A 21881-nucleotide genomic window follows, 5' to 3' on the forward strand; every position below is an offset into this window, starting at 1 on the left:
GCTCCGCAACGGGAGAGGCCACAACAGTGAGAGAGAGGCCCGCGTACCGCAAAAAAAAAAAAAAAAAAAAAGGAAACCTATACAGACCCGGGCCTCACCACCAGAGAATCGGCTCCCAAAGTCTGGGCTGGGGCCCAGGCATCTGTATTTTCATAAGCTCTCCAAGCTCCTCTGCAACCCACCGACCCCCCCCCAACTCCGCTGGATTACCTCTCAGTACTCACTGCCCCAGGGAGATGACTCAGGTGGCCCACTTCCTATTTCACAGAGGAGGAAACAGGCCCAAGAATGTAAATCGACCTGCCCAAGGTGACAGAACAGAGCTGGAACAGGACCCTGGGTGGCTGTGTGCAAGAACAGAACAGAGGGAGAGGCTGCCGAAAGGAGGCTTCCCTTCCTCCCCAGAGTGTTTCTTGACTGCTCAGGCCTGCTCTGGGCTCTCCCTTCCCTTGGCCTTTCTTTGCACGAGATTGATCTGCCTAGTTAAATTCCTCCAGTATGTTCTGTCTCATGGGTTCCCTGGGGTTTCTCCTACCTGCTCCATCAGAGGCGCCCCTGAGTACAGCCCGGAGATCACTTTGGGTTTGTGTCCTGGCCAGTGCTGAAAGACCTCCAGGCAAGGCTCACTGTATGTGGACAACATCTCATGACTCCAAGGTCCAGTCCTCTAGGCTGTGTTCCCCCTTCAAAGCCCAGCACCCTCCCCGGGCCCAGCCGAGGGATCAGCAGTCCTGGGCTTCACCTTTGCCACTGAACCCAAGGAAACGGGCACCCATTCGTTCCTCCTCCCAAAGCTGGGAGCAGTCATGAACAGCCACCATGGATTTCCAAAACCTCAGCATCCTGAACACCTCCCAGAACAAGCAGGGGCCTTTCCAAAACCCAGCCCATCCCAGCCCATCTCGTGGAGACATTCTGTCCCTCAGCTGTACTCTGGAAAATGTTCCCTCAGCCTAAGACTGCCGGTCCTGAGCAGGACCACAGGCCTTGGAGCCAGACTGTGCCATAGCACCTCACTCCTCTTGCGAGTTAGGGAAAGGAAGCCTCCTGTGTTTTCAGAGGAGCCCGGGCTGGCCTCCAAGGACCAGAGAAAGTGTCCAAACAAGCTCACTCCGCTTCCACCAGGCCATGCTGGACACTGGAAAGTCAACATCATGCGACATTCATATCTGTGGGCGGGAGAATGTGCAGAAAAGTCAAGAACGAAGTGGAGGGAAAGAGAGCAGAGAGTTCGGCCAAGGCCTGGCCAGGCCTCTAAGGGGGCAGCTTGGCTGCCCGGTAGCAAGCCGACTCAGGCACAGCCACTGAGGCCAACAGAGATTCCCAGGGGAACCCTATGACCCAGCAGCCCCCAATGGCCCAGCCACCAGCATGGTATCAAGCAGAAGATCAAGCTAGTTGTCTCCCATTAAATAAGCTTTATTTAGGGGACAGAGTGATCCAATACTGTCTGAAAATGAGAGGAAGAAGGCTCAGCTATGAGGAAACCAGACTACGTAAAAAACAATGTCCTTGAAATACACACTGAAGTGTTTAGTTGTAAAAGAGCAAAATGTCTCTAACTTGTTCTCAAATGATTCCATCAAATGTAAACAACTGGTGAATCTTGGGAAAGGGCTTACAGAAATTACCCATTAATGTTCTTATAATTTTTCTGAAGTTTGAGATAAAAACAAACAACAAACAGTAGACAGCATACCCCCCCGCCACACACACACACACAAATAACACAGAATCGATATTCCGAATCCTATGCCAGGGATGAGACTCAGCTTTCCTGTTGTTTGCAGTCCCCACGTACATCTTTCACTGTCTCCTATTATAGCAACTTGTGAACCCAAGCTGGTTTGAAGGTCCTTAAGGATAAGGCCCATGTTGTTTATCTCTATAAACCTATTGCAGCTAGCACTGCGCTTTGTAAACAGAAGGCGTTCATCCAGTCATTGGCCATGGAAGTTTTCTGGCTCTGAGTGAGACAGAGGAAGGAGAGGGGGGAAATGGGAAGAAGGATAGGATCTATATAGATTTTTCCAGTCCAATACACTCATGGCAGAACTGATGACTTTTTTCAAGGTTGATAGTCAGGCCCACCTAATCAGATACTTCCAAGAAGCTTGGAGAGTAACCCAGACGCAGTGGGGCTGCCCCATCAGGTCCACCCACAGCACTTATAGACCTGCATAGCCTGAACCTGGTCATGTTCACTTCAACGTGTGGTTACCAGAGGGGATAATGTATTTATTTAAACTTCGTATCGTCCTCCGAGTGTCTCATGTACGTGCATCTTGTCTCCCCAGTGAGACCACAAGAGTAAGGGCTTTGCCTCCCCCTGCCCCAGCACCATGGCCACCCTCATGGGTATAGTGGAGACACAGACGCACAGAGAGCCCTCAAGCGCCTCCACCAGGGACTAAGTCTGGTGTGTTGTCTTCTACATCCCTAGCACTTAACACAGCACTCGGCACATAGTTGGAACTCAGTAAAGACTCACTGAATAACACAATGAGTGGAAGTCTTGTTGAGCTGAGTTGAGTCAAGTTGCTTTCTTTGCCAGGACACACTAAGCAGTCTCTCTCTTTTTTTTTTTTTTTTTAAGATGTTGGGGGTAGGAGTTTATTAATTAATTTATTTATTTTTGCTGTGTTGCGTCTTCGTTTCTGTGCGAGGGCTTTCTCTAGGTGTGGCAAGCGGGGGCCACTCTTCATCGCGGTGCGCGGGCCTCTCACTATCGCGGCCTCTCTCGTTGCGGAGCACAGGCTCCAGACGCGCAGGCTCAGTAGTTGTGGCTCACAGGCCTAGTTGCTCAGCGGCATGTGGGATCCTCTCAGACCAGGGCTCGAACCTGTGTCCCCTGCATTAGCAGGCAGACTCTCAACCACTGGGCCACCAGGGAAACCCTAAGCAGTCTCATTTAAGAGGTGTTCTTCTGGCCTCAGATGCTCAGCCACTGAGGCAGAACCAGTGCAGGCCTTTCCTCTCTGCCCATCCTCAGAGTGGATCCCTCTGGATGCCCATTCTACCATGTTCCTGAGAAAGACAGCAGCACCGTCTCTGCGGCCAGGGTGGCATGGTCAGTGTCAGGAGAGAGGGGCTCTGCCTCTTAGAGTCTCTTGTCGTGGTCCTCTGGAGTGGGGTTGCCTTGGGAAGAGAAGCTCTGCTAGGCGTATTTCTGGTGAGGGCAGGATCTTCTGCGAGAGAGCTCCGGGTCAGGGTTACGGTCCCCCCACCTCCAGCCCCTCACTCTGCTCCCACATACACCGGCATGGACAAGGCTGGGCTGGGGGGCAGCAGATTGCAGCACCTTACCAGTGCCAGAGACTCTGGGAGGGCAGTGGGCTTGGCAGGGGCAGGGGGAGTGTGACCACATAGTCATCAGGAGCGCCATTGTCTTTCCTGGTGCTTGGGGCCAGGGCACTTGTTACAGGGCAGTGGGACGGCTCCTCCCGGGTGCCAGCGAAAACAGGAAAGTGAGGCGTGGGGATCTTCAACCAGGCCCTCGGGAACCATCCAGGCCTCCGGAGCCTTGTGCAGTACCCTTCCTGTTGCCACCTTGAAGCCTGGGCTCCGGGTCGGTCCAGGGAGAAGTCGGATGCCTTTCTGGCCTTGAAGGATGGGACATTTCAGGCTGCCCAGAGAAATCTCTGAGCACCTTGGGGGAAGGGGAAGTTCCTCCCTTAACATGCCCCTCCTGTGGGCTGTGCCATCTTGACAAAAGCTTCTCCCTCTCTCAGCACCTCCCACCATGTCCCTGGGCCCCTCTAGAGGAAACCACTGGCTGGGCCTTTGGGGCAGAACTGGCCATGCTCCCAGCACCCTCCATGTTTGCTTCCAATCCAAGAAAAAGCCAGGCTCCCAGGCTGGGAACTCCTGCCCTCCCCCTTCTCCCTTTCTTTTCTTTTCCTCTCCCCTGCACTTTCCCCCAGCCCCACCTCCCAACCCCAAGAGCTTCCAAAGTGACAACATGTGGGCCCAAATCAAACCCTTGTCCTCAGGCCCCCGCTGGCATCTCTCCCGGATCGCCCAGCTTCTTCCTCCAGCTCCGCGCAACCCGCCACCCTCCCCAACCCTGCCCCCGCCATTCCTCTTTGTGGACAACTTTCTAAATGCAGCCAAACTTCCCTTTTCAGTCCACAGACCTCATAAAACAGCTGCAAAAAGTCAGCGTCTCTGCAAGTTCTCTTGCAAACTTTGGCTGAGAGCAGCGCCCGCTGGTTCTAGCCAGTGCTTCCCCCTGCTCCCCCTCCAGGCTCGGAAGGCCCGTCTCCTCCTCCAGGAAACAGTGGGGAGACCAGACCCCCTGCAGAACTGCTCCCAGAGACACAATCTCCCCAGCAATCTCATCTAGAGAGGACTCCCGGAGAGGGGCCCGGCTGAGAGTAGCCAGGGGGAGGAGGCTGCCCCAAGACTGGGCTGGTTTCCTGACCCTGCCCAAGCCCTCTGGGACCCAGGGCACTCCACTTACTCCCTCCGGGCACAGTCCTCTCGTTTGGAGAACAAGGGATGCATGGATTGGTTGACCTTCAGGGCCCCTTCCAAGTCTGAAATTCCACAAATTGGTCAATTTCTCCTTAGGGTGCCAGTGACGGCAGACAGAAGGAGCTGTGCCCAGGGACACATGTCTCACTGAGGGTGGTCTGCCTAAAGCTCAGGCTTCCTAAACTGCATTCCGTGTTCTCTCTGTGACACTCGGCCCTCAGTAAAAGAGAGGCTCTCACTCCGGATTCCTGATCGGAATCACCTGGGGAGACTACACCCTATCCACCCCGGCCTACGCTTCAGACCAAAGAAACCAGAGCCTCAGCTTGGGGTCTGGTCATCATTCTGTTTGGGAAGCTACCCAGGTGATTCTGAATGAGCAGACAGGGTTCAGAAGCACTGTGGGAAAAGCTTCTAGAAACTAAAGATGAAGCTCTAAGCCAGAGTGCCACATCTGGGTGCCACCTTCTTCGCTGAGAAGGACTTGAGGCCAGTGGGATGGGCTCTGTGATGAGTAAGGCCTGTCTGTAGAGCAAGGCCTGTCTGTCTTGGGTGGGTGGGGAGGGGTGGTGGCCTGCACCAGGGGCACCATCAGATACTGAGGCTCGCCACCCCCCCACCCCCCCGCGGGATGCCAGGTGCAGGGCCAGCCTTGGGGTGCTGGCTCATTGGCCTGCCTGCTCCCAACCAGGCCCCCCACCCCCGAGGCCTCCCCGGGCCCCTCCAGGGCTGACAGCCCCAGGTCTGCAGTCCAGGAACTGGAAACCAACCTCACAAGAGGCAGGAGGCCCCAGGGCAACTCCAGGCCTCTGAGGGCTTTGTGTGGATTGAGAAAAGGAAAATAGAGAAGGGAAACTGAAGCAGGGCCAAAGGCAGTGAAGGAGAAAAAGACAAGAGAAAGGGGAAGGACTCTGAGGTCAGAGAGTCATGTGAGTGACATTTAGGGAACAAAGCCCCCACCGCTGTGCCCCCTGCTCCCCCTTCACCAATCATCCCGGGGCCTGGTAAGAAGCACTCTTCTGCCAGGGCCCAGGGCATGGAGAGCATTGCCAACCATACAGAAAGTCCGAATCCAGAAACCTGCAAATTCTGAGTCTGTGAGCCTGGTCCCTCCACCCTCTACGCCAAGCTAGCAAAGAGCCCTCCCAGCCCGACACTCTCAGATCCCCACCTTCTCTGCTCCCCAGAGGCAGTGTCTCTCATCAGACACTGGCCATCAAACTTGGGCATTCCTAGAACAAAGTAAAGGTGAAATCCGACTCCCAAGACACTTGTCATCGTATCAGGGAGAACCAGGTGATGCTGTTGACTAGCTGTGTGACCTTGAGCAAACCACCTGGGTCCCCTCCCCGGGTTTCAGTGCCTGATCTTGTCTGCTTTTCTCTGGAGGCATATTTGGAAGGAAGGGATGTCATTGTGCCCGCAGGGGGCACGGGCCTGGGCTCTGAGGACAGAGACCCGGGCCCGTGTCCTGGCTCCACCACTTACTAGTGCTGTGAGCCCTGTGCCCTTGTGTCCTCACCTGTAAGGTGAGAGTTAATAGATGGATGGCAGAAAAAGAGAAGACAACACAGGTCCAGACCAGCATGGGACCAATATCTAGAAGACACAAGGACTACCCTTTGCAAATCAAAAGAAGATGGCAGGGCTTCCCTGGTGGCACAGTGGTTGAGAGTCCGCCTGCCGATGCAGGGGACGCGGGTTCGTGCCCTGGTCCGGGAAGATCCCACATGCCACGGAGTGGCTGGGCCCGTAAGCCATGGCCGCTGAGCCTGCGCATCCGGAGCCTGTGCTCCGCAATGGGAGAGGCCACACAGTGAGAGGCCCGCGTACCACAAAAAAAAAAAAAAAAAAAAAAAAAGAACATGGCAACCGGGATAGAAAACTGGGCAAAGGATGTGGCAGGCAGTCAACAGAGCTGCAAGAACATACACAAATGGGATACCTGTTAATGTGTCAGAGAGGGAGATACAAGTGAGGGCTGGGACAAAAGGGATGGTGTTTCCCAACCTGGGGGTGATTTTGTCCCCTGCAACCACCAGGGGATATTTGGCAATGTCTGTAGACTTTTTGGTTGTCACGGGGTGGGGGGTGATATTGGCACCCAGTGGGTAGAGGCCAGGGATGCTGCTGAGCATCCTCTAGTGCCCAGAACAGCCTCCACAGCAAAGAAGTATCTGGCCCCAAATGTTAGTGGTGTTGAAATTGAGAACCCCGGGACTAGATAGACAGGTAAACAGATGGATGAAGGGGCCTGGCTGGGACAGAGAGCTGCTGAGGCATACGACTCATTAAAATAAATCCGATAAAGCAGCGATGGTAATGGTTCCTAAATGTTTGGCAGACAGTAGCAGGTTCAATGAATGTTCGCTGCTCTACTGTTACTCTTTCCTTGAGGGGTCTGGACTCCTCAGCCCTCCTCTGTTTGCTCCAGCAGCAAACCTGTGGGCTTCAGACCAGAGGGATTCGTGTGTCGCCCAGAGATGGCTGAGCAGTCACAGTGGGCAGCCCAGCCCTCGCCCCTGTGCCCCGGGGCGGAGGGATGGAGGGAAGCGGGAGTTGTAGAAGGGCAAAGAGGACAAAGGAAAAGGTGGGTGGGAGTGTCTGGGCTGGGGAGCAAAGAGGAAGAGAAAGGAGACACTGCAAGCTTCGGAGTTTCACAGCATCACAAAAATACCCAGAAAGCTGGGGGGCGGAGGGGGGCCACAGGGAGAAGTTCAAGTTGAGCAATGGCTGTGGTTCTCTTCACAAATTAATGGAAAATCCTCTTTTCACGCCCTCTGGTTCAGTTAAACTAGACCCTTGACCCCCTCCACGGTGGCCTAGAAAGGGGCCCATCCTAGAGCCACCATTTCTTGCACCATTTCCTCCCCCTCACCTCCTCCTTCTCCACTCACCCTGGCCAGTTCTCCATCCCTTGTTTTTCAGGATGGAAACTTCCACTCTGGTCCCACTACAGCCCTAAAGTAATTGACAAGATACATACCAGGGACTTCCCTGATGGTCCAGTGGTAAAGAAACCGCCTTCCAATGCAGGGGACGTGGGTTCGATCCCTGGTTGGGGAACTAAGATCCCACATGCCGCAAGGCAACTGAGCCCGAGCGCCACAACTACTGAGCCCACGTGCCTCAACTAGAGAAGAGAAAACCCACACACCACAACTAAAGAGAAGCCTGCACGCCACAACCAGAGAGAAACCCAAGCAGACCCTGCGCTGTAACAAAAAGATCCCGCGTGCCTCAACAAAGATCCCATGTGCCGCAACTAAGACCTGATGCAGCCAAAAAAATAAGGAAAATAAATTAAATAGATATTTTTTTAAAAACATACATACAAAATCATCGTCATCATCTTATCTCTCAGCATCTGGGAAGAAATCATCTTCCTTACATGACGGACCAAGAGACCCTCTAGGATTCTTCAAGCTGAGCCCCAAATTTGGCTCTGAGCTTCCTGGTAGCCCAAATGAAATGAGAATTGGGGCCAGTTTCATGAGTCGTATTGACCATAATCAGAAACCATCTGAGGATGCAGAGCTTCGCCAGGAACTGGAGCCTGAAATATATTCGGCTCCCAGGTCTTATAGCCAGTGCTGGCTGAGGTAGTGACTGCTAGCGACAGCAGCATCCCCAGATAAATGCAACAGGGGGACTCCTCCAGCCATTTTCCAGAAAGCCCCACCATAAGGGAGGGACATAGTAAAGATTTTGTGGTGGCTAAATAACATGGTGCAAGAGGCACTCGGCTTCATGAGAGCCCAACTTGGTTCGGGGATAAGTCTCATCTGGAAGAATGGATGGAATGCATGGCCTTTAAATAACCCCCATGAACTTTATTTCTCTCAACTGAGCTTTTGATAAAATTGGGGCAGCAGGAGGCAGTTGGAGGTTGTAACCGCTGACAAGGGTCTGGCAGGCAGCGCTCTGGCACTGGGTGAGGGTGGGGCTGGGCGTCCCTGGCACCTGCCGAGGCATCATTCATGGATTCAGCTGTTGTCAGTCTCCCCAGAGGCCCAGAACCTGCAGAGCTTTCTCATTTTGCTCTGGCCTAAAGTGGAACTTGCCCGAGAAGCTGGAGGAAATAGGAAGCAGGGCTCAGAGCCGGCAATGTCGCTGGCCTGCCCTAAGAGCCCCACCTCTCCTTTGGGTTGTTATTAAGAGTAATAATAACCCGCATTCACTGTGTGTCTACGCATTTTATCACTACCTCAGTTTAATCTTCACAACCAAGCTCTTAGGTCGATACTCGGATTGTCCTCATTTTACAGATGAATACACTGAGGCTCAGAGGGCTTTGCTCCTGTAACAGTTAGTGAGGGTAGAAGCTACGATGCCCACTCAAATCTGTCCGATTCCAGAGTTCACACGTGTGTAACCGCTGCACCATCATGCCCTGCCACATAGTATGAGAGAGAAAACCTGTGGGAAAAGTGAAATGGCAGTAAATTTTGGCATGAGAGCACAGGAAACACATGACTCTCAGAATGCAATCCGGGAGAAAGCCGGAAGCCTGCAGCAACGTTTTGAATTGAAGGCCCAGGGGTCTTCAATTCCTCGAAGCCCTCTCAGACATCCAGAGCCTGCTGGGCTGTAAACAGCAGTTGCACCCAAGCGTCTGTGAAAGTCAGAGGAGACGGGTGTTGCAGGGAAGGTGCTGCAGGTCAGTGGGTAAAGGATGCCCTGGGACCAAGCTCAAGAGGCCCCTCAGAGGCTGCTGGGGATCCCTCCACCCGTCAATGAGGGAGCAGTGCAAGTCCAACACTCCCAGCTGGAGCGCAGGGCCTGGCTGGTCTGGGCCTGGGGTCCCTCCTGGGTGCAGTCCTAGGTACATCCTGTCACTTCCTGAAACCAGCAGGGGGACACATCCAGATGAAATAGCACCTGTGAAGTTGTCTCCCAGCAGGTGTCCCTGTGACTCCCTTGTGGCTCCATGCCCCTTCTCCTTTGATTGCGTACACTGACCTCCTTTAGAAGGTCTCTTTAGCATGGGGATGGGAGTGTCTAGACGACAGGAAAGCTTTCCAGATCAGTGAGCAACATGCTGACAAGCAGGGCCTGGGCTCAGCCCCAGGAAACTGATGACTCAGGAGGACGTGACTTCTCTCCACAGACATGTTCACCAGGCACTGGCCAGGGGCCCTCCCTGTGCCAGGTGTGAGGGTAAGGAAAGGAGTCAGGCCCAGTTCTTGCCCTCATGGGCAAGAAAAGAGTAAAGAAGTAGACACACCTCAGTGTGTCTTCATTAGGCCCTTCCAGAAAATTGAGAAAGGAAGGAAAGTGAGAAAAGGAGAGATATACCTACAAATTGAGCCAGAAATCTAACCACTTCTCCCCTCGTCCCCACGCACTGCTACCACCCTCATCTCTGGCCTAGATTATTACAATGGGGTCCTGAACACAGCAAGCCCACTCCTACCACAGGGCCTTTGCACTTGCTGTTCCCTTTGCCCTTCCACCAGCATCCTCATGAATCAGTGTCTTCATGTCTTTGCTCAAATGTCCCTTCTCAGTGCATGGAAGCCACCTAATTAAAGGTCACCACAACACCCCTCCCTCTGCCAGGCCACAAATGCTTTAGTAGGTATAATACACAGGGGCATTTCTCACTAAGTCCTCATAGTACAGTTTCTTAAGGACCTCGGGATAGAGTTCCCATTGGCCTTGGCCCATGAGCATGTACCCAGAAGTGTCCTCCCTGCCAACTATCAACCAGTGTACTGGGATCAAGCCCGGCTCTTCCAACCTGCTGACCCCAGGGCTGGTCCTCTCCTGTCCTAGGGAAATTCCAGAAGATCCTGGGCACCCTTCCCCACCACCATCTTAAACAAGTTGTAGCTCTGACCTGTTGTAGCAGGACTGGTTAGCTGGTTACCAAATTCATCTTCTCCTCTTCCTGGGTACTCTCTGGACTCCGTTTCCATCCCCTTTGCCATCAAGCTGGTAGAGCATGAGCAGAGGCACACTCTGTTTCTCTTCTGGGCTGAGGATGTTAAGAAGCAGGTGTGCTCCAGCTACCTCTATTTTCCCTTCTGCCATGACCTCGTGATTTAGGAGATGGCAGACCCACAAGATGGAAGGAGCCTGGGTGCCTGAATCTCTGCTCAGGGGAAGGCTGCCTGCCAATCAGAGCACCCGTCTTGGACTCTGGGTGTATAAAACGTGGACTCTGTGTGTATAAAACGTAAACTTTGTGAGGATCCTTTGTTTTGGCAGCTGGCTATTTGGTATTTAACTTCCTGCCTTTCTGAGGACTCGGGGCCTGCCCTCATGGCAACACACCTCTGTCTCCCTTCCCCCAACCGCATTTCCCACCTGAAGTTCGTCCCCTCTTCGCCACCCCACACCAGGCCTGTGATGATGACTGAGGAGCTGCTGAATGAATCATTGCCGCTCTGGAGATCTGCAAGCTGATATTAAAGGCAGCCTGGCAGAGAGGGAAGGCTCTTCCCACTACCTCTCTATAAGCCTAGTTCCAACAGTGTGGGACTTTGGGTGAGACCTCAAACTGCCAGAGACTCAGCTTCCTCATCCTTAAAATGGGAACAATAGGGCTTCCCTGGTGGCACAGTGGTTGCGAGTCCACCTGCCGATGCAGGGGACACGGGTTCGTGCCCCGGTCCGGGACGATCCCACATGCCGCAGAGCAGCTGGGCCCGTGAGCCATGACCGCTGAGCCTGCGCGTCCGGAGCCTGTGCTCCGCAACGGGAGAGGCCACAGCAGTGAGAGGCCCGCGTACTGCGAAAAAAAAAAAAAAAAAGTGAAAATGGGAACAATAGCATCTGCCCATGCCACCGCACAGAGGAAAAGATGGGGGGTGGGGGGGCGGGTGGGCCTTGATATGCAGGAACAGCTGTTCTGAGCCCGACTCTAGAAACATCATCTCACTTAAAGAACTTAGATAGGGAACCGAGACATACAGAGGTTTAAAAGTGCCTGCCGAGTTCACCCAATCAGTAAGTGGCTGCCCCACCCCTGACTTGGTCGTCCCCATCTTCTCTCCCTCCCTGGATGATACCAGCCCTCACCCAGGTGCTCAACGCAGGGACTCCTCCCTCACCCTCACCTCCCATACACACTTCAGCACCAAAGCCCGGTTGCCTTACCTTAATAAACAGCTCTCCAATCTAGCCCTTCCCTCCACCGCCGCTGCCACCACTCTGGCCCAGCGCCCCGCTTCTGCCGCCGCACATCTCTCCTGGACCCCACAAGAGCCTCCACGTTGGCCTCCACGCAGCTCCTCTTCCACACAGCGGCCCCAGGCCAGTCAGCGCCAACCCGACCGTGCCAACTCGCAGGTTAGGACAGCTCAGTGGCTTCCTGCTGCTCGTAAGACAAAGTCTTACCGTGGTCTGCCCAGCATGAGAGACCCACCTCTTCCTCCGCCCCTCCTCTCTCCACTCTGGAGAGTCAGGGCGGCCTTCGTCCGGTCCCCTGAACACCCTCCGGCTCCCTCCTTGGTGGGAGTACCCTTTGCACATGCTGTTCCTTCTGCGTGGAACACCCATCCTTCCCTGCTTCACCTGGTTTACTCCTAATCGCCCTTCGCATCTCAGGTCTGGTGTTACCTCTCCAAGAACTTTCCCTGACCTTCTTGACTAGGGGATATCCCCCTATAGCACTCATCATTGTTATTATCTTATGTCTGTTTGAGTAATTATTTGATGAAGTTCACCTCCCTCACATGACTTTAAGCTCCACAAGAACAGGGACTGTGACCATGTTGCTTGCCATCGAAACCCAGGGTCTGGCAGCGTCTGACACATAGTGGGACTTAAATATTGGCTGAGTAATTGAATCAGTGAATGTTAGAATTGAAATCCAAGTCTGCATGAACCCCTCACTCATCAGTTGTTGTGGGGAATTGCATTAGTCTTCTCAGGCTGTCATAATAAAATATCATAGACAGGGCCTCCCTGGTGGCGCAAGTGGTTGAGAGTCCGCCTGCCGATGCAGGGGATACGGGTTCGTGCCCCGGTCTGGGAGGATCCCATATGCCGCGGAGCGGCTGGGCCCGTGAGCCATGGCCGCTGAGCCTGCGCGTCCGGAGCCTGCGCGTCCGGAGCCTGTGCTCCGCGACGGGGGAGGCCACAACAGTGAGAGGCCCGCATACCGAAAAAAAAAAAAAAAAAATCATAGACAGAGTAGCTTAACAATAGAAATTCTTTTTTTTAATTAATTAATTTATTTATTTTTGGCTGCGTTGGATCTTCGTTGCAGCGAGTGCGGGCTACTCTTCGTTGTGATGCGTGAGCTTCTCATTGCAGTGGCTTCTCTTGTTGTGGATCACAGGCTCTAGGTGCGCGGTCTTCAGCAGTTGTGGAGTGCGGGCTTCAGCGGTTGTGGCGTGCAGGCTCTAGAACGTCGGCTCAGTAGTTGTGGCACACGGGCTTAGTTGCTCCACAGCATGTGGGATCTTCCTGGACCAGGGATCAAACCCGTGTCCCCTGCATTGGCAGGCGGATTTTTTTTTTTTTTTTTTTTTTGCGGTACGCGGGCCTCTCACTGTTGTGGCCTCTCCCGTTGCGGAGCACAGGCTCCGGACGCGCAGGCTCAGCGGCCATGGCTCACAGGCCCAGCCGCTCCGCGGCATGTGGGATGCTCCCGGACCGGGGCACGAACCCGTGTCCCCTGCATCGGCAGGTGGACTCTCAACCACTGCGCCACCAGGGAAGCCCCAGGCGGATTCTTAACCACTGCACCACCAGGGAAGTCCCAACAATAGAAATTTATCTTCTCGCAGTTCTGGAGGCTGGAAGCCCAGGATCAAGGTTCTGGCCAGTTTGGTTTCTGGTGAGACCTCTCTCCTCAGCTTGCAGATGCAGCTTCATGGCCTTTAATCTGTGTACACGAGGATAGAGAGAGACCTCTGGTGTCTCTTCTTCTTGTAAAGACATCAGTACTATTGGATTAGGGCCCCACCCCTATGACCTCATTAAACTTAATTACCTTTTTTTTTTTTTTTTTTTTTTTTGGTGGTACGCAGGCCTCTCACTGTTGTGGCCTCTCCCGTTGTGGAGCACAGGATCTGGATGCGCAGGCTCAGTGGCCATGGCTCACGGGTCCAGCCACTCCGCGGCATGTGGGATCTTCCCGGACTGGGGCACAAACCCGTGTCCCCTGCATCGGCAGGCAGACTCTCAACCACTGCACCACCAGGGAAGCCCTAATTACCTTTTTAAAGGCCCCATTTCCAAATACAGTCACATTGGGGGTTAGGGCTTCAACATGTAAATTTGAGGGACACCTTCAGTCCGTAACAGCCAACTAGTGCCCGCCCCCGAATTCGCCTCACATGCAAAATACATTCACCCCATCCCAACAGCCCCCAAAGTCTTAACCCATTCCGGCATCAATTCCAAGTCCAAAGTCTCACTAAATGTCCTCTAAACCAGATATGGATGAAACTCGAGGTATGATTCATTCTGAGGCAAAATTCCTCTCCAGCTGTGAAATGGTGAAACCAGACAAGTTCTGTACTTCCAAGACACAACCGAAACACAATGGTGCGACAGGCATAGAATAGACATTCCCATTCCAAAAGGGAGAAATTGGGAAGAAGAAAGAGGTAACGGGTCCCAAGCCAGTCCAAAACCAGCAAGGCAAATTCCATTTGATCTTAAGGCTCCAGAATGATCCTCTTTAGCTCAGTGTCCTACCCTCCATGCCCACCGGGGCAGTAGCATCACCCCATGACCCTAGGCAGTGACCCTGCCCCCTCAGCTCTGCTGGGCAGCCTTGCCTCTGAGGCACTGATTGATGGCCTCCTGGCCCTCTGAAACTGAGGAAGTGGCCCCACCCTTTGAAACAGCCGTGTCCCCTGGGCCTGAGGTGGGAGTGGCAGCCCTGATGATCTCTGAATCATCTTCATGGTCATTGTTCCCTTTTCTTGAACATCTGAATCTGGATACTCTACTGTCCTGTCCAGTAGATCCCAGACATCTGACAGCCTTCCTCCGCTCCATTTTCTCTCTCCCCTTTAGTCCCCGCTGGCATGATTCTGCCAATATAATCCCATCTCTATTCCTGGCTTCAGCTGAGATGGCTGATTAAATCTGTGGATAATCTCTTTATGGAATGATCATCCAGCTGCACCCTTGGTGTTTTCTCTGGATTGCTGCTTTCCTATTTTTTGAAATATGGATAAGCTGAGAATTTTCCATATCTTCGAATTCTGGTTCCTTTTTGCGTCATAATTTCTTCAATTCATCTCCCTCCTCTCACATTTTACTATTAGCAGTAAGGAGACGCCAGGCCACATTTTCAACACTTTGCTTAGAAATCTCCTCTGCTAAATATCCAAGGTTGTCACATACAAGTCCTACCTTCCACAAAACACTGGAACGCAACTGAGACAAGTTCCTTGCTAATTTATAACGAGGATCACTTTGCCCTCAGCTTCCAATACCATGTTCCTCCTGAGGTGTCACCAGAAGCAGCATTATTGTTCATATTCCAGAAGCATTCTCTTCAAGATGATATACCTCTTCTCTACAGCTTTCTCTATAGCTCTCTCCTTTTCTTTCTAAGTCTTCACCAGAATCGCCTTTAATGTGCCACCAACAGTCCCTTCAGGGCAATCTAGGATTTTTCCAGCAAGCACCCCAAGCCTCTACCCATTACCTAGTTCAAAAGCCACTTCCACGTTTCTAGGTATTTGTTATAGCAGCAACCCTATTCTTGGTACCCTAATCTGTATTACTCAGGGATCTCCAAAGAAACAAAATGAATAGCATATACCTATAGATCTAGATCTACAGATAAGGAAATTTATTATAAGGAATTGGCTTATGCAATTATGGAGGCTGGTAAGTCCAAAATCTGCAGAGCCGATGTCCCACTTTGAGTCCGAAGGCTAGAAGGCTGCTGTAGAAGCAGGAAAAGTCAACGTCCCAGTTTGACAGCTGTCAGGCAGGAGAATTCTCTCTTGCTCGGGAGAGGATCAGCCTTTTGTTCCATTCAAGCCTTCAGGTGATCGGATGAATCCCACTTACATAATGGAGGTCAATTTACTTTATTGGTCTACCAATTTAAATGTTACTCTCATTCAAAAATATCTTCACAGAAACACCCAGGATAACGTTTGACCAATTACCTAGGCATTCCATGGCCTAGTCAAGTTGACACATAAAATTAAGCATCACAGGAATCGCAGGAGAAAGTATACGTGATCAAGGCTTGATGAATATCAGGGCCAGTGTAAGCAGGGGATTAACCCCAGAGCTGAAAACATGGTTTGCCATCCACTCATTTCTCACACATTTATTGCTCACCTACTATAAGCACCTCAGTTACCTGTTGCTACGTAACAAACTATCCCAAAACTTAATACCTCAAAACAGCAACAGTTTATTCTTCTTCATGATTTTGTGGATCAGGAATTTGGGCAGGGCTCAGCTGGGTGGTTCTTCTGCTCCAGGAGACATCAGCTGTGCCACTCATTCAGCTGGGCTAGGCTAGAAAGCCCAAGGAGACCTCAGTAAAATATCTGGAGCCTCAGCTCCTTCTCACGCATGGTCTCTCAATCTCCAAGTGCCGTCGCATCATTCTCTAGTCTACCCATGTTGCTTTATAGCTTGTGGCTGGCTGCCCCAAGAGAGTTCCAAGAGGACAAGCCCCAAGAGGAGAAGCAAGCACTTGTCAGATCAATGCTTGCATCATGCTTCTGATGGCACATTGGTCAGAGCCAGTCACATGTTTGAGCCCACCTGTGGGAGAGGACTATACAAGGGCATGAAGACCAGAACGTGTGTGGTTCCTCGGGGTTCCCCAAAGTAACAGTCCACCAACATATGAGGGGACACCTGTCCTGGCTCTTGTCCTCAAGTATCTCACAGTCCAGCATAGCATTTCCAAATGTATTGGGCCACAGCATCTCAACACTGCTTCTGCAATGCACAAGCCCCAGTATGAATTCTTGCCATGTTCAGATAGAGCATCTCGTTTTGTAAAGGTGGATGATCATAGGATGATAAGGGCATGCACATATTTGTCACTTTCCATACACATATCTTTTCAAAATAAATTTTAAAGGAAAATACTGCTAGTTTTGCATATTCATGGGAGAATATAGTTGACCCCTGAACAACATGGGTTTGAACTGCGCAGGTCCACTTATACACTGATTTTTTTCCACAGTAAATGCTACAATACTACATAATCAGCGGTTGGCTGAATTGAGGATGCAGAACCACCTATAAAGAGGGCCGACTATAATCTATACACAGATGTTCGACTGTGCAGGGGTTGGTACCCCTAACCTCCACGTTGTTCAAGGGTCAACTGTACTTTATCACATTTCATGACGTGCTCAGAAGACAGTTTGGGAAATGCCGGCCTGGTGACTCCTAGTAGGAACATAAAATTTGGTGGAAAAGGCTTTTTGACTCTTAGGACCACAGACACGGGTGGCCCACGGTGGATCAGAGACAGCTTATCCCAGCAGGTTGGAAGGCCCAGGATGTCTGTGGGACTCTCTGTTTTGTCTCCATGAGTGATGGGAGGTCAGGAGGCATCATTCTTAAACCACTGGAGTAGGGCTGAGACAACACGTGGCAGGTGATTCCAACACGTCATTCTGTGTCACCCTGTGCCCTCTCTGCACCTGGCACGTGGTTCACACACTGAACACCACCCATCCCACCACATCTGACCCCACTTCAGAATGACTGAGAACAACAGAAGGGGGTTCTCAAGGGCTTGAAAATCCCATCCCAAAGCCCAGGCTTTGAAGCACTGCAGAAAGAGAGGCCCCAGCTCTGAGCAGAGTGCGCAGGACCACTGGCCAGCGGGCCAAGGTTGCTCAGAGTGGACTTTGTGGATTCTATGCAGCAGAATCCCCAATAGCAACTAGGAGATTCCAATGCATTAGCCTGGAAGGGGGCCCAGGAATCTGCATTCCTAGCCTCCACCATGGGTCACATGGTGCTAGTCTCTCCCCAAATTTAGGGTTTCCATGTGGTTATTTTTGAAAGGTCCCCATGGGTTGGGGGTAGCAGAGGGACACCAACCCTGAGGTGTGGCTCTCAGTGATGTCTAGTGCAGGCAGGACACAGGTGACCAGCAGCCAGAGGTGTGAGAAGCTTCACATGCCAAATAGACTTTTTATTTTCAGACTCAATATATATGTATTTCTCTTACAACATAAGAGACAACTTGTCTCTACAAGTTCCCGCCACAGAACAATTCCCAGAGACTAAATCTGTTTTGAGTTCTATTTTGAAAAAAGGGGAAATTGGATCCTGGTTCTGGGTGGGAGGAGGGTTGAGGGGAGGGGAAGGGAAGTTAAGAAAGGAGGCGAAATGCACAGATTTCCAGAAACTTCCTTATGGCTTCCTCCCTGCCTGCATCTTATCCTGTGCTCTCCCACCCCACCAAGACAAAACCCAGGCTGGACACACCGTCCCTCCCCCTCACTCCAAAGGTGCCCACAGTCCTCTCAGAACCAGGACCTAGTGAAAGAAGTCAGACAGAGTATGATCTCACTTTTATGCTGAATCTAAAAAAACCCGAGGGCTTCCCTGGTGGCGCAGTGGTTGAGAGTCCACCTGCCGATGCAGGGGACACGGGTTCGTGTCCCGGTCCGGGATGATCCCACATGCCGTGGAGCGGCTGGGCCCGTGAGTCATGGCCGCTGAGCCTGCACGTCCGGAGCCTGTGCTCCTCAACGGGAGAGGCCACAGCAGTGAGAGGCCCGCATACCGCAAAAAAAAAAAAATTAAAAAAAAATAAAAAAATAAAAAAAACCGAGCTCAGATAAATAGAGAACAGATTGGTGGTTACCGGAGGTAGAGGTGGGGCGGTGGGGAAAATTAGCCAAGGTAGTCAAAAGGTAAAACTTCCAGTTATAGCATTAATACATTCTGGGGATGTAATATACAGCAGGGGGACTACAGTTAACATTACTGGATTGAATATTTGAAAGTCGCTAAGAGAGTAGATCTCAAAAGTTCTCATCGCAAGAAAAACAATCATAGTTATGTGAGGTGATAGATGTTAGGTAAACTTATTGTGATAATCACGTCACAACTTATGCATATATCACATCATTGTTGCTCACCTTTAACTTACACAATGTTATATGTCAATTATATCTCAATAAGCCTGGAAAAAATAAAAATAAAAAAATAAAAGGCATTGATCCACAGTGAGTTCAAGATTCATTCCACTGTCAAATATTTGGAATGCAGTTATTTCTAGCCTGGCTCAGCCTGATGCTTTAACAAGCAGTCAGACTGGGGGTTAGAGCTGACATCCTGCAAGAGGGCATTATTTATAAATTCCAAACGTCCTCATGATAATGTCCTGATTCCTGTGACAATACGCTTGTCAAGTTGCCTAGGTACTTTCAGGTCTGCATTTGTGTTTGTACTGTGTAAGTCCTTCCACCACTTAAATTTAAAAATAAAATACAAAAACCAGGGCCTCCTCACCAGGTTACCAGCCCTGCCTGAGGCCTTCCCCTCAGGGCCTTCTCTCCAAAAGGCCCAGGCCCCAGCCCCCAGGGCCTCGGGTCGGACCACGGACTCCACACTAGGGGGGAAAGGATGTCAGAGGGCAATGCCTTTTTTTTCAATAGTGAAAAATCTTATACTTAGGGTTAGCCAGCTGGACTCAGTTTAGATGATCTCAATTTTGTTGGCAACAGCCAAAGCATCACAGTCAGGAGCCAGGTGAACATACACCTTCTTCTCTCCATCAGGCCTTATCAGGCTGTTGACCCTGGCCACGTCAATGTCATAGAGCTTCTTCACATCCTGTTCAATCTGGTGCTCGTTGGCCTTGACCTCTACAATGAACACAGGTGTGCTGTTGTCTTCTATCTTCTTCACGGGCCGACTCAGTGGTCAGGGGGAACTTGATGATGGCACAGAGGTCAAGCTTGTTTCTCCTTGTGGGCGCTCTTCTGAGGATATTTGGGCTGCCTTCTGAACCGCAATGTTTTGAGCGTTTGGAAGGTGGGTAACGTTCAGATCTTTTTTTGTGGCTGTGGACACAGAGGGCAATGCTTAACCCAGGGACTACAAGTCTGGCTCAGGCAGTGTAAGTGGGAGCATCCTCGGGGTCTTCCCAGGGGTCCTGTGGGCGGACACAGTCTACCTACACACAGACCCGCACCCCACACAGGTTGCCCATTACGTTTCTATCTGATTTCTCCTTGTCTCTGAGAATGCGTGACTCTTGCCTGTGCTCTATCCTAAGTCCCTCTTGTGGGCTTTCCCTCCAGAGCAGGTGCCCTTAACCTAAGGACCTCAGATACCACCTTCCCCACGCCAGGAGGTCTGTGGATAGAATTCAGGGATCCATGACTTTGGATGAGAAAAAAATATACATCTTTATTTTCACTAGCATCTAACTGAAATTTAGCCTTTCCTTTATTGTAAATGCAGGGAACAATCTACAGTAGTATTTGCAGAAACTGTGACTTTGTCACCAACAGAAATCACAGAGATTTTGAGATCACATTGGAATTGTTGCCAATCTTTTGAAATATCTACCCATCGCTGCTTAAAATGATCACCACCAAAGTGTCAGTAGAGAAGCATGTGTATTACTCTTTTATAAAACTGTTTCCTTCGTGTTTTGACCTCTGTATTTTTGCACCACTGGTTTCTTTTGTAGTCCTGTGGATTTAATTTTATACGTTTGAAAGCATTATTCCAAGAAAAAGTCCATAGGCTTCACCAGATGCCCATTGGGTCCATGGTCCATGAAAGGTCAAGTCCTAGAATCCTCAGGCCTAATCGTCCTCAGATTTTTTTCCAGCATGAAAGCCCCAGAAGTATCCCTCTCCCTTAGTAATTCCACTTTTGGCATTTTCTTGAGAAAAAGCTTTAAGAGCCAAAAGCTACTATGTAATGCTTGCCTTTAAACAAATGTGCATTTTATTCATCACAATGGTATCTCTTGACTTTTGGAAAACAGTGGCCACATCTTCAGGAGAGCTCCCGTTGACCAGCCTGGTCTCCAGACCCCGTGCAGTAACGCCGCTCCCACACCCAGGCCCACTGAGCTACAGTATGTGGGTGGATCTGCAGGCAGAGCCGTGGGCCTCAGAGAATGTCACCCCCACTGCTCCTAGCACAAGGCTGGCCCCAGGAAACACTCAGCAGGTACAGCCTGACTTGGGTGGGCCTGAGGCAGCTGTCCTGGGGTGGAACATGGCCGAAACCTCCCTGCTTCTGCACCAGCCCGCAGCCCCCTGGCCCTGAAGTAGACTTGCCAGAGCCAGCAAATGAAAATACAGGATGCTCAGTTAAATTTGAATTTCAGACCAATAGTGAATCATTTTGACTATAAGCACGTCCCGTGCAACAGTTGGGATATACTAATACTAAAAAAATGATTCGTTGTTTACTGGGGAAACCCTACTCCCTCTAGCAGCCTGATCCTAGAAAAGTCCCTACCCAGGTCCAGTTTAAGGCTGTGCCCAAGCCCAGATTCTCGGCTGAGACTCCTACCTCTGCCCAAGGTCTGGTCCTGGAAAGGGACCATTCGGGGAACGGAGTGGGGTCAGGGAGACCAGACAGTGGCCCACCTCTTGGCCACTCCCAGTCACCAGCTAGCCTCAGGACCCGCCCCCTCCCCCAGTCGGTCCCCAGGGGTCATGGAGGCAGCTTTGATGAAGCCTATCAAAGGGGTCTTGTTCTTACAGCTGTTTCCTGGGAGGGCAATTAGAGCCACAGTAACCCCCCACGTCTGTTTAAGGGGCTGGTGGCTAGTACTCCACCCTCCACCCCGCGGGAGGGCTCCTGCCCATCAGCAGAGGGGAAAATGACTGTGCCCATCGGAGAGATAGTGTTTAGGACCATTTTGACCATTTGGACTGGAAGGGAATGCCCATCCCCATTTTAGAGATGACTAAACTGAGGCAAGGTCACCCCTGGCTCCCAAAGGGCTCTCCACACAGAGCCCACTTCCCCAGGAACTGTCTAGGCAGCACCTGGTTTCTCTTCCTCTGGGTCAGGTCGCCTCCACTTACACAAGACACGACAGGCCCACAGAAGGGTGTAGAAGGCACATGGGAGTATAAAGCCCACGTGGAGGGGAAGCTGGTGTCTGTTATGAGACACCTGCTCTGGCCCTTCCCCCGCCTGAGCCATTGCCCCTTTTCTGGCCACTATTTTAATCCTCAATCTGTGGATTTGTTTAAATCAGGGTTTCTCAACCTTGCCACTATTGACATTTGGGGCCAGATATTTCTTTGCTGTGGGGAGCTGTTCTGTGCATTGTAGGATGGTTAGCAGCATCTCTGGTCTCTGCCCACGAGATGCTAGTAGCCCCACCTCCCAATTGTGACAACCAAACAAGTCTCCAGATATCACCAACTCTCCCCGGGGGCAAAATTGTGTCCAGCTGAGAACCACTGATGTAAGTGGACTGAAAGGATCGTGTATGGATGGCCCTA

The 21881-nt window shown here is 51.5% G+C and overlaps 1 pseudogene; it reads right to left on the reverse strand.

Moving 5' to 3' along the window:
• Positions 1 to 19092: 19092 nt before the first annotated feature.
• Positions 19093 to 19439, reverse strand: LOC132501328 (large ribosomal subunit protein uL23-like; annotated as a pseudogene).
• Between the last annotated feature and the right edge of the window lie 2442 nt (positions 19440 to 21881).

This window comes from Mesoplodon densirostris, chromosome 14 (genome assembly GCF_025265405.1).
Source record: "Mesoplodon densirostris isolate mMesDen1 chromosome 14, mMesDen1 primary haplotype, whole genome shotgun sequence".
NCBI classification, from domain to species: domain Eukaryota; kingdom Metazoa; phylum Chordata; class Mammalia; order Artiodactyla; family Ziphiidae; genus Mesoplodon; species Mesoplodon densirostris.